At 45.6% G+C, this 26,212-nt stretch overlaps 1 protein-coding gene and 1 pseudogene across 1 annotated transcript in view; both read right to left on the bottom strand.

Annotated features, from left to right (window-relative positions):
• Window positions 1–2,376, bottom strand: part of FAM81A (family with sequence similarity 81 member A) — an 85,279-nt gene extending 82,903 nt beyond the window's left edge. Inside the window, exon 1 of the mRNA XM_021666223.2 lies at window positions 2,280–2,376. The gene's annotated coding sequence lies outside the window, so the exon portion shown is untranslated. The remainder of the gene's footprint in view (window positions 1–2,279) is intronic.
• The window catches only part of LOC105710611 (reticulocalbin-2-like), a 36,067-nt pseudogene continuing 12,024 nt past the window's right edge, over window positions 2,170–26,212 (bottom strand).

Here is a 26,212-nt window from a genome sequence, read left to right as displayed (position 1 = left end):
CCGAAACTCCATCTCTCTCTCTATTCCCTTGCACTCAGTGTGGAAGCTGCTTTTCTCTCCTGGATTCCATCTTTCTGGATTCTCTCACTCAGTGTGAGAATTAGCTGTCTCTTTCTCTCTCCTTCTACTGTTTCTCTCTCTTTAAATAAATCGCTTTCTACAAACACTTTTGAGTCCAGCATTTACTGGGCACAGCACCGTGGTCCCCTCTCTCATTCTTGAGAGGGCAGGAGACCAAGACCCTGGAGAAACGTCCTCTCAGGGGAGTTGAGGGCACCCTGCACCCCAATTATTACACAAAGAGCAACGTTTTTCAAAATGTCCCAGGTGATTCTGAGGAGGCCCCAGGTTTGGGAAGCACTGGGCCAGAAGACAAGAAGCAGGGTAAGGGCATTAGCAGACAGCACTACCTTCCAAGTGGAGACTTGGCTGGTGACGGTGCGTTGGTTTGGAGGCAGCACTTAGGAGCAAGTGGAAGAGCATCCCTACTCTGGTGAGTTGGCAGAGGACACTAGAGAAGACTTTTCTGCGGGAAATTGTTCACTCAGGCTCTGGTGCTCGGGGAGCAGGAGAAGGTGGGCTCAGCTTCAGAAAAAATGAAAATGCAAGTGTAGCTGCAGGATGCAAGAAACAAGACATTCAAAGCCAGGTCGGAGTGACACAGCTCAGTGGTCTGCAGAGAGAGGAGGCTGAATAATGCGCTAATGAGGCTTCCAAGAACCATGAGGTGTGGCTCATTAAAGGGTTGGTAGGCCTTCGTGGTTGAATTACCTGGGCACTAAGGATTTTTCTGTCTGTATGCTATCAGATTTCTAACATGTAACACATTGAAGGTTATTAAGCCCTCAGGTAAACAAGTTTACAGAAGCTTATTCATTGACACTGGAAACTGTGTCTTCCCAACGCAGCTTCTTACACGGATTAAATCAGATTCAAATAAATATGAAGGGTAGCCTTGAAGTAGAAAGTGAGAAGGGGCGACCAGGGGTACCAGGGGTACCTGTGAGAGGGTACTTCCTCCCTTCCACTCCATGGAAGAGGGAAGTTTACAGACAGGGGATATAGAAGGGGATCTGAGTGTCTTTTTTAAATACCAGTCAATGCTAAAAATAGGAGAAGTGCCACGGAACCCCCCCTAACACACACACACACACACACACACACACACACACACTCTCTCTCTGACAGGGCCCAGAAGGCAGATACAAGGTGCAAATCTGGGGATGGTTCTCAATAAAGAATATATTTACTCTACAAACCTAACTCTTATTTTAAAAGCAAGCTGCGAATTTTGCCCCTGCTTCTGAGAGAGCTGCACTTTTGTGGATTTGAATCATTCTAGCATTATTTCTGGTTACTCCTATGAAATAATTTCTAACACTGGCGTACACAGACTTTAAGCTGAGGGCGAGAGCGCACGCGCACACACACACGCACGAACACACACACACACACACCTCGTGCACATTGAATAAATGACTCACTTAATTTGCTGCTGCCTGCCACGATTGGGTTTTGATTTTACCTGTTCAAATACAAAGTTTCCTATTAGATTAACTACAGGAAAGAAGAACTCAAGAGCATTAATCCTGATTTTGTTCATGTCTTTAGGGCATCTAAGAGGTTTTTAACCTGTGCATCTTACGAAGCCACTCTCTGGACCACCGACTGCTTGCTCCATAATCTTCCATAAAACGATAACATTTCTTGCCACTTTGGGAGCCAATTAATGGAAACCCCTCGTAGAATAAACACGGTTAAGCCTTGCATCTCAGGTACCTGCAGAACCGTACTTTAGGGCTTTTTCTCAGCTCACAGTAGCGTGGCACAACAGCACCGTGAAACTGCAGAGACCCCCCCAGCCCCTCCTTTGAAAGATGAGAAAAAGCGAAGGAGCAGAAGAGCAGATGGTTAACCTGCCCAAGGTCACTCACTCTGAGTTGTGGGTCGGCTGGCTCGCCCTTACCCCTGGCAATCAGAGCACCCCCCCACCCCGAGCTCCCCAAACAGTCCCTCCGGGCGTCGGTTGGTTCCCTAGCATGCAGCCCCCGCGAAAATGCAACGCCAGTTGCGCTCTGTGCCCAACTTCGGCCCTTCGCGTCACATGCAGTTAACCCTCTCGCCCGCAGCATGTCACATGGGCCACGCGCAGCTCTCTCTCCCCCACGCCTATCTCCTGAGCGGCTGCCCCAAGGTCACCGGCCGTCCCAGGGAGCTCCCGCTGCCCAGCCCCGGAGGAGGCCCGGCCGGGGAGGGGGCGTCCACTGCGCGGCACTCACCGGCGCGGGGGGCGGGCGCGCCGCGGCTGCACATGTCCTCGCCGGCGCGGCTGGGTGCGGCGGCCGCTGGCGCTGGCTGAGCGGGGCGCCCGGCTGCGGGCCCGCGCCGCGGGGAGCGCCGTCCAATCAGCGCGCGCCTGCCGCCTGGCCCGGCGCGCGGCCCGGCAGGGTTCGCGGCTCCCGGGGGGCGCGAGCCGGCGCGCGCCGCCCGAGCCGCTTCCGGGCGCGTTGCCTGGACGCGGTTGCCGTGGCAGCCCGAGCTGGAGGCTTTCCCCGCGCGCCCGCGCCCAGCCTGGCGGCGCCGCCCCTCCTCCCTCCTCGTTCCCACACCCAAAATAGCCTCTGCTCGTCGCTGCTGTTTCCCACAGCGCTCGCGTCCAAGCGCCTCGGAGTTGGCGGGCAGGGATTTCGCTCATTGGAAAATAAATCCTGTTGTAGGGCGGGTTGACTTGGAGAGGTGTTGAAATGGTGCCTGATGAAGATCATAGCTATGGTGGTGGCATTGTAATTCTCTCCAGGGTCCCAATACACCTTATTTACTAAACCGTTTTCCCACAAAAACAGTTCTCTGCCCCGCCCCACCCCAAATTGGAAAGAAGGTGTTTGATTAGGCCACGGTGACGCCCCGCCTGTGTAGGGGAACAAACCCTTCGGGGCTGCCAAGTGTCGTTTACTGAATCGCCTTGACACCTGCAGCTGGGACCCAGGATCGTGTCTCATCGCAGCAGACACGACGCGAGGAAGAACCGCGGACACCCCTCCTCTTCCCAGCCCTCTCTTCTCCCATCTGCTTCATCCCCTCCCAGCGCGTCCTGGCTCTTTCCACCTTCCTCTCGATTTTGGATTCTCATCAGGACGCGCAAGTCCATTCACTCATAACTGTGTTTCCTCTCGGTGGGAGGGATTTCAGCGGAGTTGGGGGGCGGGGGGACCTGACCTTTTCCCGCCTCACCTGGTCTGGTTCGCGCCTCCTTCGCAGACGCTGGTACTTACCCAGCACCGGGGTTCCTGTCTCTCTCCCCTCAGCCTGAGCCCTTCCAACCCAGGGGAAGGAGCCCGACATGGTAGAAGAGCCCGAACTGTGGAGTCGTTTTGGAATCCTCGCTCCGGCAGGATTATTCTTTAGGGGTTGTTAGTATTAAGGACTGTTATTTGTGTGTGATCTTGGGTATTCAGAGATTGTTTCCTCACCTATAAAACGGGCTAATATCCTCCACAAAGCGCTAATGCATCTGCAACATTCATTCAGCCAACAATATCTATTGGATGCCTGCCAAGTGCTAGAAACTATGCTCAGGTCTGAGACACAATGGTGAAGACGAAAAAAAGAAACATCACCTTATGCTGTCACAGAGCTTAGAGCCTGACGAGTCGTCGAATGATCACAGACACAAGTAACACTGCCGTTGTGACCAGGAGAGTCGTGGACTTGAGTCCTGTGATGTGTAGATCTGATCTAACAGCATCTCTTGAGTGCTGCAAAAGCTCAATGACTATTCTTTCCTTTCTCGGTGAGATTCCCACTGCCTGGTGCATGGTATGTACTAGGTAAATACATATTGAATTAGATCTTATGTCGTGGTGATGACACCGTCATTCAGTTCCCCGGTGACTTTCTGGCTGTAACTTGCCACAGCGTCTGGAAAGGCACGCATGTGTTAGCAGAAAATACCCATTCAAACCTAGAGTCCATCACCAAGAGTCCAAAAAAAGTTTCAGAACGTTTCTTGTCTGTCTCCATCGGGGTGCCTTTCAGAGCATCTGGAGAGCATCTCAGATGGACACATGACATCGCCTCCGTCCTGTTTCCCCCTCTTCTTATTACTCTACTCTTTCCCTGCCCACCCCTATACTGCCCCTGCCCCCTCTACTATTTGCGGTGCCAGCCTGGCCTCCTAGGAGAATGATAGTGGATCCTAATATTCCTCAGAATGGAGCACCTATAAAACAGGATGTGGGCTGGGCGCAGTGGCTCACGCCTGTAATCCCAGCATTTTGGGAGGCTGAGGCGAGTGGATCATGAGGTCAGGAGTTCAAGACCAGCCTGGCCTACATGGCGAAACCTGTCTTTATTAAAAATGCAGAAGTTAGCCAGGCATGGTAGCGCACGCCTGTAATTCCAGCTACTCCAGAGACTGAGACATGAGAATCGCTCAAACCTGGGAGGCAGAGGGTGTAGTGAGCCTAGGTCGAATCACTACACTCCAGCCTGGGCAACAGAGCAAGACTCTGTCTCAAAAATGAAATAAAATGTTTCATCAAATAAGAGAAATCTTACATTGAACAAAGGTGGGGTTCAGACCTTGGGACATTATTCTGTGAATAACCAACTAAAAATTTGGGTTAATAACCAGTTAACACAATATGTTACTCTATGGCTCTTCTTTGTTGGTTTTCTTTGTTGAAAATAGTAATATAGAATTAAGAAAATTTCCTTTTCCCTCTGTTTACAGAAATTATAGATTTTTTCATAAGTTTTGAATAAACTATAGTTGGCTTTGTTTTTGCTAATAATTTTTCTTCATGTATAGGCTCATTCTCTCAAATATTATGTTTTGCTTATGAATTTATTGGTGGCTAATCCATCTCACAAAAAGGTTTTCATTTTTTACTTTTTACTTTTTTTTGAGACAGTCTCTCCCTGTCACCCAGGCTGGAGTGCAGTGGCACAATCTCAGCTCAACACAACTTCCGCCTCCTGGCTTCAAGTGACTCTCTTGCCTCAGCCTCCTGAGTAGTTGGGATTACAGGCATGAGCCACCATGCCTGACTAATTTTGTATTTTTAGTAGAGATGGGGTTTCGCTGTGTTGGCCAGGCTGGTCGCAAACTCCTGACCTTATAATCTGCCCGCCTCAGCTTCCCAAAGTGCTGGGATTACAGGCGTGAGCCACCACACCTGGCCAATAATTTTTTTTAAGTAGCTACAACTGAGGCACAACCAGTAGAGAAAGCACAAAACATTGGGAAGATCCTTTTAGTAATGTTTATGTCTTAACTTAGATAATTGCAGGTGTACATAGCAGGGCAAGTTCAGCCTCCAGGTGTATTTACATAGCATACAACTGAGCCCTCAACGTAACACTTTCAAGAATGAAATTTGAAATAAAGAAGTCTTTGTACAAAGAGTTTGTGGCCAGAAATCCCAAAATAGCCTCATAATGAAATTGCTTGAACTCAGGAGGCGGAGGCTGCAGTGAGCCGAGATCACACCGCTGCACTCCAACCTGGGCGACAGAACAAGACTCTATCTCAAAAAAAAAAAAACTAAAAGGGTATAATTGGATTATTTGTAACATAAGGAATAAATGCCTGAGATGACTGATATCCCATTTACCCTGCTGTAATTGTTATGCATTGCATGCCTGTAACAAAATATCTCATGTAACCCAAAAATATATACACCTATTCTGTACTAAGAAAAATGTTAAAAAACAAGAAGAGCAGTACAGGGAGGTCACTCACAAGCAAAGGGAAGAAAGAAAGAGAGAGAAACAGATTGTCTGATATGTTTGATCATAGCAAGAGGAATTATATTTCCATCAGAAAACTTACAGATGAACTAGTGATATGTGCATAAAAAACTACTAGCTTGCCCGGCAGTGCCTCACACGGGTAATCCCAGTACTTTGGGAGCCCAAGGTGGGCAGATCACCTGAGGTCAGGTGTTTGAGACCAGACTGACCATTATGATGAAACCCCATCTCTACTAAAAATACAAAAAATTAGCTGCACATGGTGGTGGGCACCTGTGATCCCAGCTACTCAGGAGTCTGAGGCAGGAGAATTGTTTGAACCTGGGAGGCAGAGGTTGCAACGAGCAGAGATCACCCCACTGCACTCCAGCCCAATGACAGCGTGAGATTCCGTTTCAAAACAAACAAACAAACAACTAACAGCCAAAATAAGGCAATGCTTAATGCTAAGAGTTAAAAGACATGTGTCCAATCACACTTGATTCAGCTGTGGGCAATAGTCATAATGTAAATATGTTACTGAGTGTTGGTTTAGTCAAAGATTGCTATGTCACTCTATTGAGAAGGTTAGGGGAGAAGTGTATGTGGCAGAGGTATGTTGAGGCATGCTGGAGAACTGCATCCTCACCTTCCTTAGTAGGAAGTGACTAGATAATGTCTAACAGTGAAAGATGAAGAAATATCAGTATAAGCATGTTTGACTTTCTAAACTAAGTACATGTATTTCTTAGAGGCAAAATAATTTTTTTAAATACAGAATTAAGAGAAATAAATTATAGAATATTTTTAAAGTACATGTACCTGTTATTTTGAAATTCCTCTGGTTATTTATTTAAGAGTCTTACTGCCTTCCTTCCCAGTTCATAATTTCTGTATTTCTATTCTGGGGACATTCAAAAAGTGTGATTAGCAAACTACAATTCTTCCATTTTAGAATTGCACTATTAAACCTTTTTTAGAGGATTTAAGACATTAATTTAAAAACTAATTGTGTTCAAAAGAACATAAACCTATTGACTGCATAGCAAATGGTTCCATATGTGTGTGTATATATATATATATTTTTTTATTTATTTATTTTTTTTGAGACGTTTCACTCTTGTTGCCCAGGCTGGAGGGCAATGGCAGATCTCAGCTCACCGCAACCTCTTCCTCCCAGTTCAAACAATTCTTCTGCCTCAGCCTCCCAAGTAGCTGGAATCACAGGCATGCACCACCACTCCCGGCTAATTTTGTATTTTCAGTAGAGGTGGGGTTTCACCATATTGGTCAGGCTGGTCTTGAACTCCTGACCTCAGGTGATCCACCCGCCTCAGCCACCCAAAGAGCTGAGATTACAGGCATGAGCCATTGCTCCGGCCCCAAATATATTTTAATAACTTTCTGACCAAACAAAATCAGGAGATGATTTTTCAGTTCAGTTGAGCCCATTAAAAATACAATAGTCAGCTGGCTGCAGTGGTTCATGCCCGTAATCGCAACAGGAAGCCAAGATGGAAAGATCGCGTAAGGCCAGGAGCTCAAGACCAGCCTGGGTAGCATAGTGAGACCCCCATCTCTACAAAATAAAATAAGCAGCCAGGCATGGTGATGCAGGCCTGTAGTCCCAGCTACTCGGGAGGCTGAGGCAGGGGGATCACTTAGGCCTGGGAGGTTGAAGCTTCAGTGAGCTATGATCATGTCACTTTACTCCAGTATGGGCAATAGAGTGAGATCCTATCTCAAAAACAAATAAGCAAATAAAAGAATAGCCAAGGCAAAGCCTATTTTACTAATGCAAAAATATTTTCCAGATAGAGTATTCATTTAAAGTATGGTTCTTCTGTGTGTGTAATAATAATAATACTTTAAAGCAACAAAAAAGAAAAAAAACTCTTTTAGCAATTTTAAAATAAGGCTGATGAATAACAAAAAATCAGAAGCCTTTTTCCATAACTCAGATAATTAAAATAATTACCTGCTGAACACATATTACATGAATTATAACGAAAAAGAAGGACTCCAAAATTCAGAGTCAAAGACTTGTTTTCAAATTCTGGATTCATCTCTCACCAACTGAATGATTTTAGATAAGTCATTTTATTTGTTTGACCCTCAGTTTCTTCATCCATCAAACACCTAGACTGTATCAGGCACTATTTTAGGCACAGGGTCACAGTAGTCATCCTGTGGTCTATGCCCTGATGGAGCTTACATTCTAAGGGGAAAAATTATCCCAACACTTTGGGAGGTCAAGGCAGGAGGATATCTTAAGTCCAGGTGTTTGAGACCAGCCTGGTCAACATAGTGAGACCCCCATATTTATAAAATAAAATAAAACAAAATAAAATAAAATAAAAAAGTAGAGAAAGAGGGGAGTATCAGAGGACAATGTAGGTTGAAGTTTGAAAGCTGCAGTAAAAAGTTTTGGTTGTACTTGAGATAAGCCACAGGAGTGACTGATCTGATTTACTCTGGTGGCTGTTTTGAGAATGAATTACTTGGGCACAAGAGAGAAACAGAAAGTAGAGAAACCAGTTCTAAGGTTATTGTAGCAGTAAGGTACGACGGTGGCTTGGATTACAATGAGTGCAGAGGAAATAGAGATAGACACAAGTATACTGACTTTGGCTAGAATCTAGAGGTAGAGTTAAATGAACTTGTGATGCATTAGTCAGGAAAAGAGGAAAGAGAATTCAAGAATTTTGTTTGGCTTATTTTTCTATAACATAAGCAAATAGATAAATGACGATGCCGTTTATGAAATGGAGAACTCTGTGGGAAGACCAGGTTCAGTGGAGGATATCGAGAGCTTAGATTTGGACTTGTGAAGTACAGAATGCCTACCAACCTCTAGGAAAAAGCATCAAGATGGCAGCTGGAGCTATGAATCTGAAGTTTTGGGGAGAATTTGACCAGAAGCTATCCTCTGATTAGCATTCGTAAAGGGAGATACCTAAGGCCACAGGACTGGATGAGGTCATCCAGGGAAGATGTGCACGTGGGGAAATGTGTGGGGCTCAGAATGAAGCCCTGGGCCAGAGAAGGAAGAACCAGATGCTAGAAATCAAGAACCAAGAACCGAAAAAGGAGATTGAGGAGAAAGAGCCTTGAGAGCTGAAAGTAAACCAGGAGGATGTGGTAACACAGAGGCCAAAAAAGAGTTTCAAGGAGGATATGAACCTGTTGGTCAGCTGGGCCAAACGCTGCTGAAAAGTTCCAGAAGGTATGGCCCAAAAAGTGAGCCAAGAATGTGGCAACAAGGAGGTCACTGGTGACCTTAATGAGGGCAGTTTGGGTGCAGTGGTGGGGACAGACTCTCTACTGGAGTGGGCAAAGGAAAAGATGGGAGGTAAAGGAGAAGGTAGTGACCATAGGCAATGCTTTCAACAAGTTCCATCATGAAAAGGAGCAGACAAATGGGAAGGTAGCCAGAAAGAAATGATGTGGGGTCAAGAGAAGTTGTTTTGTCTTTTTGTTTTGTTTTGCTTTTTGTTCTTTTCACACAGGGTCTCACTCTGTCACCCAAGTTAGAGTGCAATGGCGCGATCTTGGCTCACTGCAACCTCTGCCTCCCAGATTCTAGCGATTCTTCTGCCTCAGCCTCCTGAGTAGCTGGGATTACAGGCACGTGCTACCACGCCTGGCTAGTTTTTTGTATTTTTAGTAGAGACAGGGTTTCACCATGTTGGTCAGGGTGTTCTTGAACTCCTGACCTCGGGATCCACCTGCCTCGGCCTCCCAAAGTGTTGGGATTACAGATGTGAGCCACCGCGCCCAGCTGTTTTGTTTTTGAAAATTGGAAAAGGTTAGAGCAGGTTTCCTTTCAGATAGGAATGATCCAGTAAAGGAAGAGAAGTCAGTGATGTAAGAGAGAGGCGGTTATAGTTACAAACCATGTTTTAAAAATCCTGACAGGTGAGTAATGAATACGAGTCTCTTACATTACATGAGAAACTTTCAGCATGAGGTATCCTCAATTGTGAATAGTTCTATGAAAATTTCTGGTACTTTGTTAGCTTCTCATTCCTTATTTCCAAGTATTTAGCCTTGAGTTTATGTGTATCCATTTTATTGTTTCATACGAGTTTATGTTTCTCCCTAGTTCCTTTTTGTCACATCTAAGAAGTCTGTGTCCACATGAGACATTATTGTGCTGTGATTTAGAGGTCAAGTCTTGGAGTCATATTGGCTTGGATTAAATCTCAGCTCAGCCGAGTGGTAACTCTGTGGCCTTGGGAAAAGTTAACTAAAATCTCTGAGCTGCAGTGTCTTTTTCTATCAAAAGTTAATAATAGTACCTATTTCATTAGGTTTTTGTGAGGATTGAAAAAGAAAATACATACAAAGTATCTGATATGTAGTAAGCATTCCATAAATAACAGCTGTTACTTTCATTATTATCATTAATCCATAGGCAAATAAGAAAACAAAATGAAAAAATATTCACAGAGTTAAGAAATTTACCATTTAAGAGTTAATAAATTAACTTGTGAATTCAATAAATGACAGAAATTTCTTATAAAGCAACCAAGTAATCTTTAACTTTGCTTTCATGCAGACTTCATTTAACTATGCTTTAAATACTTTGAAACTAGGTGTCACTGAATTGAACACTTTATTTTATTTTTAATTTTTTTAGAGACAGGGTCTCACTCTGTCACCCAGGCTGGGGTGCAGTGGTCTCATCGTAGCTCACTGCAGCCTCGAACTCCTGGGCTCAACTGATACCCCAACCTCAGGGGTACTACAAGCTGGGACTACAAGGCTGTGTCACCATGCCTGGCTAATTATTTTTATTTTGTGTACAGACAGTGTCTCACTATGTTGACCAGGCTAATCTTGAACTCCTGGGCTCAAACAATCCTCCTGCCTCAGCCTCCCAAAATGCTGGGATTACAAATGTGAGCCACTGTGCCTGGCCTACTTAAAAACACTTTAAAATGTTTAATTTTATGTGTGTGAAATTTCACCTCAATTTAAAAAAATACAATGAGCACCTTTTATGTGCCTTAGTTTGTTTAAAAGATATGGCCACAGTGAACTTTCTTTTCCTTTCCTGGTCAAAAACATCAAATTAAAGTGGATATAGGCCAGGCGCAGTGGCTCACGCCTGCAATCCCAGCACTTTGGGAGGCCAAGGCGGATGGATCACAAGGTGAAGCATTCAAGACCAGCCTGACCAACATGATGAAACCCTGTCTCTACTAAAAATACAAAAATGAGCTGGGTGTGGTGGCACATGCCTGTAATCCCAGCTACTTGGGAGGCTGAGGCAGGAGAATCACTTGAACCTGGGAGGTGGAGATTGCAGTGAACCGAGATGGTGCTAATGCACTCCAGTCTGGGCGACACAGAGAGATGCTGTCCTCAAAAATAAAAATAAAGGAAAGCAAAGTGGTTATAAATAGGTGACGATAGATAGATAGATAGACAGACAGACAGATAGATAGATGATAGTTAAAGTTTAAGGGTTTAATCTATCCCCCAAGGATAAGAGCTTTAAAACCTCAATACTTTTTCCCAAGCAGGACTAGGGACTCCAGGTATAGACCAGCAATAAATACAAAGTATAGCCGGGCAGCAACAGCAAAGCAGGGCACAGTTACAAGTAAGGATTTAGACTGACATTTTAGACAAAACAGCAGAAATTCAGCAGAGGCTCCTGTGAGGAAGGCAGACTTGTGGAGTCTTAAGCAGCACCAGGGAGAGCTCCCAGCCCATAGTACAAACGCTCCTGCCATACGCTAAGAAGCTGCCCATTTTCTTCCAGGAGCTAAGGTCTTCCCTAGGTGGTCCTGCTTTTAAAGTCAGGCCAACATGGACTTAAGGACCTTTTTAACCTCCAGTGACGGGGTCCACATCTACTTCCACACAAGAATCTTTGGTCAAGCTCTCAGGGATCTGCCATTCCACTGAGCTCCAATTCTACCTAGAACATTGTTCCTTGAAGGATGATCTGTGCACAAGGAGCACGAGCCCCTCTCCCGTGTTAGGAATGCAGAGTTCATGGATCCCAATCCAGGTCTATAAAATCAGAATCTGCATTTTAACAAGACCTCCTGCTGATTCGTATGCACATTTAAGCCTGAGACTACTGGCCTAGGGAATGTGACCCCAATGGAAATTGGCAGAGCATGTTTTTCAAGAGCCTTCCTTGGCTTCTTCACTGGATAAGTGATCCTGGTGGTAGAAACTCTGTCATTAAAATCACTGGGATTATGCAATAAATCATATCAAGCACTGGGAAGAAATGTGATAATAATGAAGAAACACAAGGAAAAATTCTCTCTAGGCTGATAGTTGGTATGCAAGAACGTGCAACTGGTATTTGGTATAAAATGTGTTTGTTTTCCCATTAAACTCAGCTGTCCGAATTTGAAAGAGCCTCCAAAAATATCAGTTGCTATTTAGCTTCCCATGGTTAAGAGTTGTTTAATTTTGTTAGACAATGAAGTTAATTCTCATCACTGCAAGAGGAAGAACAATGTCACGAATCTGCAAAAGATGTCCCCACCTACATATGGTCACAGTGGCATAAGCTGGGGACACCATGACTAAAGGCATGTCCTAGTCATTTAAACTTACCAGGGTATAATGGGGACCACCAGAATCAGCGCTAGAAGCTGCATGTAAGAGATGTGTTTCCTGCTTGTGTTTGCTTTTTTGCATTTTAATTTCCCAGCAGGAACATTTTTGCCCTGTTTCTTAGATTGCAGTCCCTAAGGAGTCATTCTCCATTCTTTTCCTGCAGTGGATTTCCTGGGCCATCATTTCAGGTAAATTCTCTGTGGATCAATCCAGTATGCATGAGGCACTGGCTCTGAGTCCAGCTCTGGGTTAGGGAGTGTGAAGGGGAAAGGGGCTGGGTGGCAAGACCCAAAATACATTCCAGCTGCATGATCCCTGCCCTCCAGGGGGCACAGCTCTTGTGATTTTTTTGTTTTGTTAGCGTTTGTTTGTTTTTTAGATGGAGTCTTATTCTGTCTCCCAGGCTGAAGTGCAGTGGCATGATCTCGGCTCACTGCAACCTCCAGCTCCCAGGTTCAAGCGATTCTCCTGCCTCAGCCTCCCAAGTAGCTGGGATTCCAAGCACCTGCCACCATAGCCAGTTAGTTTTTGTATTTTTAGTAGAGACAGGGTTTTACCATGTTGGCCAGGCTGGTCTCGAACTCCTGACCTCACGTGATCCACCCACCTCAGTCTCCCAAAGTGCAGGGATTACAAGTGTGAGCCACCACACCTGGCCTGTTGTTTTCTTAATAGACTTCAGAACAGGAAACCATTGGGAAGAAATGAAAGAGAGGGAAATGAAGTAAGTACTAAATAATGTGGTTTACATTTTGAGTATTATAGAAGGTCAGAAAAGAATGAGTTATTTACTATGAAAAGAGGAGAGGACAGCTTAAAATGGTCCCTAATGAATGAGTTGCAATTTCATAGACAGAAGAGAGATTAAGGGAAGTTTCTAGGGAGGAAACAGGAAGTGCAAAGGCACAAAGGTGAGAGTTATTTGATATCTCTTATTTTACCTTCCACTTCCCTAAATGAGAAGAATAATAATAGGATTTGTTTTAGTTAAATCATACGTTTTTAGAAGAGGGTTAAATGGGATGGTTTTGCAATTGCTTTATAGATTAAAGGGCTATTCAAATTATTCCTTACTACTATTGTTATTATTATTGTATGGGCCTACCTACTGCGTTTAGGACATTACCCTAGGCCTATGGGTAATCGAACTGATGAAATTATTTCAGTAACCAACTACCAGTGACTTAAAACCAGAATACCAATTTCTGATTTCTACAACTTACAATAAAACCAGACAAAGGTTTGAATCACTATTCTGCATAAGACTTTTTTTTTCTATAGTCGGTCTATTCAGAAATCAAATTACCGATCAGAAGGACAATGATGACAATATTAACACTGGCCATCATTAACAGTATACCACTGGACTGGGCTCTCTGCACACATGCCCTTGCTAATTCCTCACAGCAGTCCTGTGAGGAGGAGACACCACCCCCATTCTGCAGAAAAGGAAACTAGGGCTCGGAGAATTTAAATAATCTATCCATCTTCACAACTAATGAGTGATGAGCCTAGATTTAAACACATGCTTGTCTGGTTTCAAAGCAGAAGCTCTTTCCCCATGTCACCAGATATGAAGAGGAAATCAGAGCCAGGAAAGTCTCTAGGGTTTTTCCTACCAAGCCTGGGTAACATGAACAACACACTGTGAGGAAAAAATAGCTGAATACATGAACTAAACTGAACATTGCACCAACCTTGAGAAACACCTTTATAACCTGGATCGAGCTATTGATTAGACCAGATTCTAACACCCATTCTGACCTTTCTTACTCTACTCTTGGGAGGAACGGATTCAAGAGAACCAACCGGCTTACCCCTATAAATTACAGAATGTTGTTTTCTAAACAGGAAAAGGCAGGGTTATAGCTGATGGACTTGATTGGTTGTAAAAATCGGTCAGATAAATTACATCCAAGGCACCTCTTCTCCACGTAAGGTAGCTTTTCTGTTGTCACTGTTTGTGGCCCCGCCCCCATAGCTCATTTCTCATCACAGCCTCACAGCTACCTCACAGCTCACGTCGTGCCCTCAATGTGCTTGTACTGTGAAGCTAATGCTACCGTATTCATTCTCTAGAAGGAAAAAAGTGTCAGCTTGTCTTCTTCATAAAGTTAGATAAAAACCCTTTTTATTTTTATTTATATATTTATTTTGCAGACAGAATCTCACTCATTTGCCCAGGCTGGAGTATTGTGGCATGGTCTTGGCTCACTGAAACCTCCGCCTCCTGGGTTCAAGTGATTCTCCTGCCTCAGCCTCCCGAGTAGCTGAGAGTACAGGCGTGATGGCGCATGCCTGGCTAATTTTTTTTGTATTTGTAATAGACACGAGGTTTCACCACGTGGGCCAGGCTGGTCTCAAACTCCTCACCTCAAGTGATCTGCTTTTCTCATCCTCCTTGAGTGCTGGGATTACAGGCATTAGCCACTGCACCTGGCCAGAAAAACCTTTAAAAAAAAAAATAGCTACTTTGATCATAAAGTAAGTTGAACACTTAGAGGTTGAGGAGGCAACATTAAGAAAACTAAGTACAGGCCGGGCACAGTGGCTCACGCCTGCAATCCCAGCACTTTGGGAGGCCAAAGTGGGCAGATCACAAGGTCAGGAGTTCGAGACCAGCCTGGCCAACATGGTGAAATCCCGTCTCTACTACAAATTCAAAAATTAGCTGGGCGTGGTGGTGGGTGCCTGTAATCCCAGCTACTCAGGAGGCTGAGGCGTGAGAATCACTTGAATCCGGGAGGCGGAGGTTGCAGTGCGCTCAGATGGTGCCACTGCGCTCCAGCCTAGGTGACAGAGCCAGACTCTGTTTCAAAAGATAAAAAAGAAAACCAAGTACATACAAAAGGGGAGGCAACAGGTTGGGACAGCATGTGACCAGTAACTCAGCATCCTCAGGCTAAAGGACAGAATCAGAACGTGGAAAGCACAGCCTGGGTATTCAGCACGCATCCATCTGGACCTTCTGCAAGCTGAACTCACTTTCTATCTATAGCATCCTTCATTTTATTTTTCTTTTAAAAATGTATTTCCCAGGATTTCTTTCAGGGCAACCACAGAAGTGCCTTAGCTCCTTCCCCACCTCTCCCCCTATGCCAGCCTCCATCACCCTGTTTAGTGATTCTGGGCATAGCACCAGATGCAGACATGACGGCACAAGTCTACGATGGGGACTCTTTGGCTGCTTACTCGCAGAAAGAATTTTGAAAAGCTATGCACCTCCCCGTATATTTTTAGGTTGGCAGCTAAAATTTGTCACCATAAGTTCAAGTAGTTGCACAAAATGTAATTTCTAGCATAATGATATTTGAAAATATGGCTGGGCGCAGTGGATCACGCCTGTAATCCCAGCACTTTGGGAGACCGAGGCAGGTGGATCACCAGGTCGAGAGATCAAGATCATCCTTGTCAACGTGGTGAAACCCTGTCTCTACTAAAAATACAAAAATCAGCTGGGTGTGGTGGTGTGCATCTGTGGTCCCAGCTACCTGGGAGGCTGAGGCAGGAGAATTGCTTGAACCTGGGAGGTGGAGGTTGCGGTGAGCTGAGCTCGCGCCATTGCACTCCAGCCTGACGACAGAGCAAGACTTTGTCTCAAAAAGAAAAAAAGAAGAAGAAAGAATGTTTCCAACACCCTTTGGAATGATTCCAGTGACCTCTAAGCATCACAGGCATGGGATACCTGCTTCATAGTGTCGTTATGCAGACTCAAGGGCTGAATAGAGGCACAGTGCCCGGCACATGATAAATACTATGTCTTTGCCGTATGTGTGGGCGTATATAGAGAGAGGGCAAGAGATGGCAAGATGTTAGCAGTAAATCTTAGAAGGATTGTAGCAGATGATGTTGATGCCCCACCCCAAATCCCCTCAGCTCCTGTTCGAGTTCACTCACAGCTGTGGTTCACAGTTTCTGCCGTGGGAAGACTTGACACCTCAAATGACACATCTCACAACTTCTCTGCCAGAGGGCTTTCTCCAGCACAGGGAAGCATGCAGTACTGTTGGTTAAGCACAACTTGGAAACTGAGGCAGTTGACATTCTCAGGGTTGACTCTTAACCAACGGGGAGAAGAGGTAGTGGATAAAAGCCCCAGTCTCCCCATCCTCTGGCGAGATAACTGGGAAGCTTATGGTGCGTGGTTTCCCAGAAGGTCCCCAGGAGAAAGCCCCGGGTGCACACAGCAGTGACGGCCTCAGGAATGCACATATTATTACTGTGTTTTCCTTTCCTGTCCCACGTCCTGCGCCCTTTCACTTGTGCTTTCTGGGATCACCTCCCAAATAAACGTCCTGTACCCAAGTTCTCTCAGGATATCCTTTGAGGGAAACCCAACCAAGTCCAGGAGATAAGGGGGTTCATTATAGTGCCCTTTCCATTTTTCTGTGGTTTGAAACTTTCCAAGGTAAACATATAAACAGATTTGTTTAAATGTTTTAGACAAGGCTGGGCGTGGTGGCTCATGCCTATCATCCCAGCACTTTGGGAGGCCAAGGAGGGTGGATCACCTGAGGTCAGGAATTCAAGACCATCCTGGCGAACATGACAAAATCCCGTCTCTACTAAAAATACAAAAACTTAGCTGTGCATGGTGGCGCATGCCTGTAATCCCAGCTACTTGGGAGGCTGAGGCAGGAGAATTGCTTGAACCTGGGAGTGAACCTGCTTGCAGGGAGCCGAGATCGCACCATTGTACTCCAGCCTGGGCAACAGAGGGAGACTCTGTCTCAAAAAAAAAAAAAAAAAGTTTTAGAAGAGCAGCACTATGGTATGTTTGGGGATTGTACCTGGCTGTGTGCTCCAGAACCCAGTCTGTGAGCCTCCCAGAGATCCTGTAAACTGAGTATCCCTTAATCAGCTCATTTCTGCTTAAAAACAACTCATTGATATTGAATGGTTTCAGTAGCAAGAGGTATAGGAGAGTGGTTCTGAATGGGGATCCTTTCATCACTCAAGAGCAGCTAACTCCTTTCAGCCTCTGTACTGTTATTTTTGCTGCCATTTAAAAAGAAATTATCATGAATGTGGTGGCTTAAAACAGCACAAACTTATTATCTTGGAGTTCTGCCAGTCTGAGGTCTAACATGGGCCTCACTGGGCTAAAAGGAAAATGTATACAGAGCTGCATTCTTGTTAGAGGCTCTAGAAAAAGCTTATTTTCCTTGCCTCTGCCAGCTTCGAGAGGCTGCCTGCATTCTTGGGCACACGGCCCCTTTTGCCACCTGCAAGCCAGCAACAGCAGATCAAGTCCTTCCAATGTAGCATCTCTCTGATCCTCTCTTCTGCCTCCCTGATCCACTTTTAAGCACTCATGATTAGATTGGCCCCATCTCAAGATCAGCTGATTAGCAACCTTAATTTCCTTTTACCAGCTGGGCATGGTGGCTCAGGCCTGAAATCCCAGCACTTTGGGAGGCCAAGACAAGCAGATCATGAGCTCAGGAGTTCAAAGCCAGCCTGGCCAACATGGTGAAACCCCCATCTCTACTTAAAATATAAAAATTAGTCGGGCAAGGTGGCACACACCTGTAATCTCAGCTACTCAGGAGGCTGAGGCAGGAGAATTGCTTGAACCCAGGAAGCAGAGGTTGCAGTGAGCTGAGATTGTGCCACTGCACTCCAGCCTGGGCAACAGAGTGAGATTCCATCATGAAAAAAAAAATTTTTTTCCTTTTACCATGTCAGGTAATGAAGGAGTTCAGTAAACGCCATCCCCAAATACACCAATTTGGTATATTGAAGACTTAGAGCTGGAGGTACTTGAAAAACAGCAAATACAAGAGGAGGCTTTCTCTTAACTCCCCATCTACTTAAATTCAGATCCTCAAAAAAGAACTCGGTTGTTCCCCAGTCCCCTCCCCAGGAGTTTCATCAGCCAGGGAAGTTTTTTGTTTGTTTGTTTGTTTGTTTTTTTGAGACAGAGTCTTGCTCTATCTCCCAGGCTGGAGTGCAGTGGTGAGATCGCGGCTCACTGAAACCTCCACTTCCTGGGTTCAAGCGATTCTGCTCAGTCTCCCAAGTAGCTGGGACTACAGGCGCTGACGGTGCCTCGCTAATTTTTTTGTATTTTTACTTAAGATGGGGTTTCACCATGTTGGTCAGACTGGTCTCAAACTCCTGACCTCAAATGATCCACCTGCCTCGGCCTCCCAAAGTGCTGGGATTACAGATGTGAGCCATTGTGCTGGGTCCCAGCCAGGGAAGATTAATTCATCACAAGAGAGAAAACAAGAAGCAAACACCACACTAAGACAAGGGCCCATTCATTTTTATCCCAAAATCACTTACTCTCTCCTAAATTGCCTGCATACCTCCTTCCCTGTTCCCTATGAAGAGGGCATACAAGCTCCTAAATCCCACTGGTTTTTTGGGTATTCCCCTTTCTTTCCTGTGATGCTCTTGTGCACATAATACATTTGTATAACTTTTCTTCTGTTAATATGCCTGTTATCAGTTCATTTCATGGACTCAGCTATGAAACCGTCGGAGAGTGGAGGGGAAGTCTTTCCTCTCCTACAGTAGCATATTCACTAGTTCCAAGATTCAGAATGTGGGCCAAGTGTGGTGGCTCATGCCCGTAATCCCAGCACTTTAGGAGCCCAAAGTGGGCAGATCACTTGAGGTCAGGAGCTCAAGACCAGTCTGGCCAACATGGTGAAACCCTGTCTCTACTAAAAACACAGAACTTAGTCAGGCATGGTGGCGGGCACCTGTAATGCCAGCTACTTGGGAGGCTGAGGCAGGAGAATTGCTTGTACCTGGGAGGCGGAGGTTGCAGGGAGCCAAGATTGCACCACTGCACTCCAGACTGGGCGACAGAGTGAGACTCTGTCTCCAAAAAACCAAAAAGAATTCTAATGTGAACGTCTTTGGAAGGGCCACCATGCTACCTGCCAGAGCCACCCAGCAGCCTGACCCTCACCTCTTCCTTCTCAAGGATGATAAGAACACCTGGGAGGAAGCTGTGGGCTGTGGCTTCCCAAGCAAAAAGGTCTGCTGACAAAATGGAAACAGCCATCTACCCATGGCTTAAACAGGAACTCTTTTTTTTTTTTTTAGAAACAGGGGTCTCACTAGACTGCCCAGGCTTGTCTCAAAGTATGGCCTCAAGCCATCCTCCCACCACTGCTTCGCAAAGTGCTATGATTACAGGCATGAGCCACCATGCCTGGCCAAAACAAGAGCTCCTGCATGGTACAGTAGGAAACAGCGGATAATGGCTTAGAACTCTGTTTGCAAATTTAGGCTTAAGTATAGAGACTTTTTTATATTTCCAAGATTATGCCTTCTAAAATAAGAAAGTTAGCTATTAATTCCTCAGTTCACAGGGTGTAATACAGGTGGGGTGTGTGTGTATGTTTATGTGTGTGTGTGTTTGATGCTGTCAATCCAGTGCTGAGGCCCTGGCTAGAGGCGGTCACTTCCACTTCTCGAGCTGCCAATTACCTCCACACCTCAACCACGTCCCTGACTGGATCCTCACACTCTGGGCCACTACACATCCACCCTAACTGCCCTGGGCCAGGCGCCAGACAATGAAGGACAGCTCCTAGGTCCAATTAGCCAGTCATAAGCCATGTTCCCCTGCCTCCCACAGAGACCACAAGAAAGGTGCATTCCCACAGCCACCCACTCTTCCCTTTGCCACATGGCTGGCCCAGGGCTTCACCTGAGTGGCCTCACGTGAGGTGCTGTTGCTCCCAAGGGAGCCGCAAGTGTAACGAAACTGGAAAACTCTGGCTTGTCTCTCTCGATCTGTACCTTCACTTAAGGTAGCATGTTCACAACACAGGGTGCATGTGTTTGGTTTTCCTTACTTTTTAATTTTTGATTGATTTTTGTTCCCCCGCAAAGGGGCTCAGGGAGGACCTTTCTCAACCAGTTCAAGGCTAATTTTAACGTCAACAGAGGAAAGTCCAGAAAGGCCTGAGGCAACACTCTGCCCTCCTACCCCGATGCCCAGAGTTTCCCTCGGCCATTCCACAGCAGATGGCAGCAGAGACAGTCCAGGGAGGGAACCACTGCAACACCATTTTCTTTTCTTTTTTTTGAGACAGGGTCACCCAGGCTGGAGTGCAATGGTGCAATCACAACTCACTGCAGCCTCCACCTCCTGGACTCAAGCAATTTTCCCACCTCCACCTCCCGAATACCTGGGACTACAGATGCATATCACCATACCCAGCTAATTTCTTTATTTTTTTTCTAGAGATGGGGTTTTGCCATGTTGCCTAGGCTGGTCTTAAACTCCCAGGCTCAAGAGATCCACCAGTCTCAGCTTCTCAAAGTGTTGGGATTACAGACACGAGCCACCACACCCAGGCTTGTTACACTATTTCTTTGGAACTGTCTTTTGATGAATCCAAAAACCAGCCTGCAGGATAGCAAAATAAATTCTGACAGAAGAAATGGCTTCTCCTTCATGAATAACTGCTTTTCAGCAACTCCTTTCTGTTCCAGCAAGTCTTTTCTCTCCCCAACAAAACTCCTTATCCTCCGGTGCCATCATAAACAGTAAACTGCCCAAACTTGCAACCTTACAGCCCCATCTTAGGAGTACCAACCCCCAGTCCACTACCCTGGACTGTCTCTCCAGCACAATCTCCACACTCGGAGGAAGAGAGAAGCTGGACCCAACTGCAGATCTGGACCAACAGCCCCCAGAATCGAAGCCCTCCTTGTGGCCTTTCCCCTCTGCCCCTCCCACCTCACTTTATCCCATTCTCCCCCTTTCTTTTCCCCACGATAGCCTCTCTTCCCCACGACCTTTTATTTTTCTGCCCACTCAAGTAAAAGCTGCAGCAGTTTCCATCCCAGGGCACTTACCTAGGACAAATAAAGATTAAAGTATTTTTAAGGCCCAGCGCAGTGGCTCACGCCTGTGATCCCAGCACTTTGGGAGGCCAAGGCAGGGGGATCATGAGGTCAAGAGATCGAGACCATCCTGGCCATCATGGTGAAACCCCATCTGCGCTAAAAATACAAAAATTAGCTGGGCGTGGTGGTGTGTGCTTGTAGTCCCAGCTACTCGGGAGGCTGATGCAGGAGAATCGCTTGAACCTGGGAGGAGGAGGTTGTAGTGAGCTGAGATTGCACCACTGCAGTCCAGCCTAGTGACAGAGCGAGACTCCGTCTCAAAAAAAAAAAAAAAAAGAGACCGGGCGCGGTGGCTCAAGCCTGTAATCCCAGCACTTTGGGAGGCCGAGGCGGGCGGATCACCAGGTCAAGAGATCGAGACCATCCTGGCCAACATGGTGAAAACCCATCTCCACTAAAAATACAAAAATTAGCTGGGTGTGGTAGCATGCGCCTGTAGTCCCAGCTACTTGGGAGGCTGAGGCAGGAGAATTGCTTGAACCCGGGAGGCGGAGGTTGCAGTGAGCCAAGATTGTGCCACTGCACTCCAACCTGGTGCCTGGCAACAGAGTGAGACTCTGTCTCAAAAAAAAAGAAAAAAGAAAAATGTATTTTTGTTGTTGTTGTTGATGTTGAGATGGAGTCTCACTCTGTTGCCCAGGCTGAAGTGCAGTGGCGCCATGTCGACTCACTACAATCTCCGCCTCCCGGGTTCAAGCGACTCTCCTGTCTCAGCCTCCAGAGTAGCTGGGACTACAGGTGCCTGCCACCACGCCCTACTAATTTTTGTGCTTCTAGTAGAGACAGGGTTTGGCCACCTTGGCCAGGCTGGTCTCAAACTCCTGACCTCAAGCAATTCTTTCACCTCAGCCTCCCAAAGTGCTGGGATTACAGGCGTGAGCCACTGCGCCTTCCTCCTGGTGGAGGGAGATTTCACTCCTGTGAGGGTGAGAGGATGGAAAGTTTCTGACACTTGTCTTTTCGCTGCTCTGAAGGAGAAGTGGGTGCAGCTGTGCTGAGTTTGTTGCATTTGAGAACTACTGTATACATTCCGATAAATACTCTGAGTGATTTCCTTCCCCTCTTCATGTTTCCAGCTGAACTATTTGTCAGCTTTTCTTGTGGAAACCCCAGTGGTCTCTACTGGTAGCTGCATATGTGCCTCTTTGTTTCTGCTGTGGATTGATACTCATCTTGCTTCTCCTCTGAGTCCAGCCCTGGGCTCCTAGCAACCGTACAAAGAGAGAACCCTTCCCTCCAGCAGGCATCCTCTGCCCCACCAACTGTTCCCAAAGCAAATCCCAGCCTGTGTTCTGTGCGTTGCCCCAACTCTCCCTGATCTGTGGGTATGAGATTTGGGCTCATTCGTAGGGCAACATCTTAGAATAAAGTAATTATAAAAGCTAATATACTTCAACATAATGTTCAAAAGCCAAATGAAAAGCCTGGTATAAAATCCACACTAAAGAAACATCTGGGCCTGGCATGGTGCCTCACCCTGTAATCCCAGCACTTCGGGAGAACGAGGTAAAAGGATCACTTGAGGCCTGGAGTTCAAGACCAGCCTGGCCAACATGGCAAAACCCTCTCTCTGCTAAAAATACAAAAATTAGTCAAGTGTGGTGGCAAACGCTTGTAATCCCAGCTACATGGGAGGCTGAGGCAGGAGAATCGCTTGAAGCTGGGCAGGCAGAGGTTACAGTGAGCTGAGATCATGCCATTGCACTCCAGCCCGGGCAACAGAGCCAGAGTCTGTCTCAAAGGAAAAAAAAAGAAAAGAAAAGAAACATCTGTTGCTTAAGCTCAGTTTAAATACAACATTGTTGAAACACTTTTTCTAACTTATAAAATGTTTCTTTCTTTCAAACCCAGGATGTGGGACTTCTCTCTGGTTTTAGAGTTACCCATTTCCTGTTGACTCTGGATCACCAGGAAGGACCAGGATTTCCTTCTCCTTCAGCCACTGTGGTTTTTTTTTTCTTGTAGTCCACAGTTCATATCTTCCTTCTCTCCTTATTCATCCCTGCCCAGGGAGGATGCCAGGGATGAGTGTGGGAGGCACCCAGGAGTGTAAGCATTACTTAAGATTAAGCGATAGTTATTTGTATGGACTGAATTCAGCTAGCTCTACTCACTAACTCTGTAACCTTGGACAAATTAGCTTAACCTCTTTAAGCCTCAGTTTTCTGCAAATTGGGGCCAATGGTAGTACTGACACTTTCTCCTGTACTGGCAATTTCTTTCTTTCTTTTTTTTTGGATACAGAGTTTTGCTCTTTTTGCCCAGGCTGGAGGGCAATGCCACGACCTCGGCTTACTGCAACCTCCAATTCCTGGGTTTAAGCGATTCTCTTGCCTCAGCCTCTGGAGTAGCTGAGATTACAGGCTCCCACCACCATGCTCAGCTAATTTTTTGTATTTTTAGTAGAGATGGGGTTTCTCTCTCCCTCTCTGTCTCTCTCTCTCTCTCTTTCTCTGTTTCTTTCTTTTTTTGACAGAGTCTTGCTCTGTTGCCCATGCTGGAGTGCAATGGTGCCATGTCAGCTCACTGCAACCTTCCAGCTATTCCACCTCAGCCTCCCGAGTAGCTGGGACTACTAGGCACATGCCACCATGTCTGGCTAATTCTGAATTTTTAGTAGAGATGGGTTTTTACCCTGTTGGCCAGGCTGGTCTCGATCTCCTGCCTCGTGATCTGCCTCCTCAGCCTCCCAAACTTCTGGGATTACAGGCGTGAGCCACCACACCCAGCCTGTACTAGTAATTTCTATATTATAATAATAGTACTTATATCATCTTTGTACTAATAATTTCTGTGCCTTAATAATAATTTCTGTGCCAATAATACAGATAGTAAAATGTCTGTGGCACCAGTAATTTAATAATAATTCTGCACAATTTCTGTTCTATAGCAAAATGCTAAATTTTTTGTCAAATGAGGCTAATATAGTTATTCTGAGTATTAGATGCAGATAAACTGTTCAGAGTATAGCACATAGTACATGGTTAATAAACGTTAGCTATTATTATTATTGATGAGGACATGTGTCTTCTAGTCCTTCTCCCTAAGCCTTTGTACCTACAGAAGCTTGTGAAGAAAATCTGAAACTGGCTTGTTTACAGGTCTTAGTACAGAAAAGACAGTCCCTGTGAGTGATCTGTGGAAAGAAGAGACCATCACCTTTCCCTGGGACGTCTTCAAGGAGTCTGTGCACTACTTCTCCAGCTTTGAAAAGAATTTGTTCCTCCCAAGAAGAGAAATGAGGATGACGGGGTTGGAATGAACCACATGGTCATGAAGGAAGGCTATTGTTTTCTCTCTGGATATTGTAGGGATTTTTCTCAGAGCGACAGAGATGGTGATCACAGGGGAAGAAAGGGGAACAGCTCTCTGGTTTGGGGTGGTAACTTCTGACTGTCCCAGAAAAAAGCATGTTCAGGTGTAATGGAGAGTCCAGAGGCAGGAGAGTGAGAGCCCCAGTGTCAGTGCACTGGACCCAGGCCTGGAATAGAAACAAACTTTGCAAACCTTGCATGGCTCTAAGTGGAATGAGTGGGTGTTTGGAGGACGGAATAGGAGTATCATCTTCCTCACTTCCCTTTTCAGGGAGGAGACACCCGACTGCATAGAGATGAGCTAAATCACTTCAGGGTAGCCCTTTCAATGACACTTTATTTTCTTTCTTTGTTTCTCCCTCTTTCTTTCTTTCTTTCCTTTTTTGTGGGGGTGGTGGGGGTATGGAGTCTCCCTCTGTGGCCCAGCCTGGAGTGCAATGGCGTGATCTCGGCTTACCACAACATCTGCCTCCCTGGTTCAAGCGATTCTCCTGGCTCAGCCTCCCAAGTAACAGGAATTATAGGCACCTGCCACCATGTCCAGCTAATTTTTTGTACTTTTAGTGTAGATGGGGTTTCACCATGTTGGCCAGGCTGGTCTCGAACTCCAGGCCTCAATTGATCCTTTCACCTTGGCCTCCCAAAGTGCTGGGATTACAGGTGTGAGTCACTATTCCCGGCCTTTAATTTTAATTTTTTTTTTTTTTATTAATTTTTTTTGAGGCAGAATCTTGTTCTGTCACCCAGGCTGGAGTGCAATGGCACCATCTCAGCTCACTGCAACCTCCACCTCCCAGGTTCAAGCGTTTATCTTGCCTCAGCCTCCTGAGTCATTGGGATTACAGGTGCACACCACACACCCAGCTAATTTTTGTGTTTTTAGTAGAGACGGGGTTTCGCCATGTTGACCAAGCCAGACATTTTAATTTTTAAAATTTTATTTTATGTTTAAAGACTACTCAAGTGCAGTAGCGAGAAGGAGGGAAAGAGTTTTCTCTCTGGATAGAATAGGGATGTTCTACCTGTAACTAACTGTGAACCATCAAAGTGAGCTAACTCACTGCCTTCAGACCAATTGCATTACATTTTTAAATCAGATTTTTAGGACTTCACTTTGTTCTTTGTATTTAATTTAATTTATTTTTATTTTTTGAGATGGAGTTTCACTCTTGTTGCCCAGGCTGGACTGTAGCGGCGCGATCTCAGCTTACTGCAACCTCAGCCTTCTGGGTTCAAGCGATTCTCCTACCTCAGCCTCCCTAGTAGCTGGGATTACAGGTGTGTGCCACCACGCCTGGCTAATTTTTGTATGTATAGTAGAGATGGGGTTTCACCATCTTGGCCAGGCTGGTCTAGAACTCCTGACCTCAGATTCACCATAGAGATGAGCTGAATCACTTCAGGGTAGCCCTTTCGATGACATTTTAATTTTTATTTATTTATTTACTTTTTTTTTTTTTTTGAGACGGAATGAGTCTTACTCTGTCACCCAGGCTGGAGTGCAATGGCACCATATCGGCTCACTGCAACCTCTGCCTCCCAGGTTCAAGTGTTTATCTTGCCTCAGCCTCCTGAGTAGTTAGAATTACAGGTGCATGCCACCATGCCCAGCTAACTTTTGTATTTTTAGTAGAAACGGGATTTTGCCATGTTGGCCAGGCTGGACATTTTAATTTTTTAAATTTTATTTAATT

The sequence above is a fragment of the Aotus nancymaae genome, unplaced genomic scaffold, assembly GCF_030222135.1.
Source record: "Aotus nancymaae isolate 86718 unplaced genomic scaffold, 86718_ANA_hifiasm-v0.15.2.pri h1tg000041l, whole genome shotgun sequence".
In the NCBI taxonomy this organism is placed as follows: domain Eukaryota; kingdom Metazoa; phylum Chordata; class Mammalia; order Primates; family Aotidae; genus Aotus; species Aotus nancymaae.
Note: the sequence above shows the minus strand (reverse complement) of the source record. Positions and strands in the feature narration are given on the sequence as shown.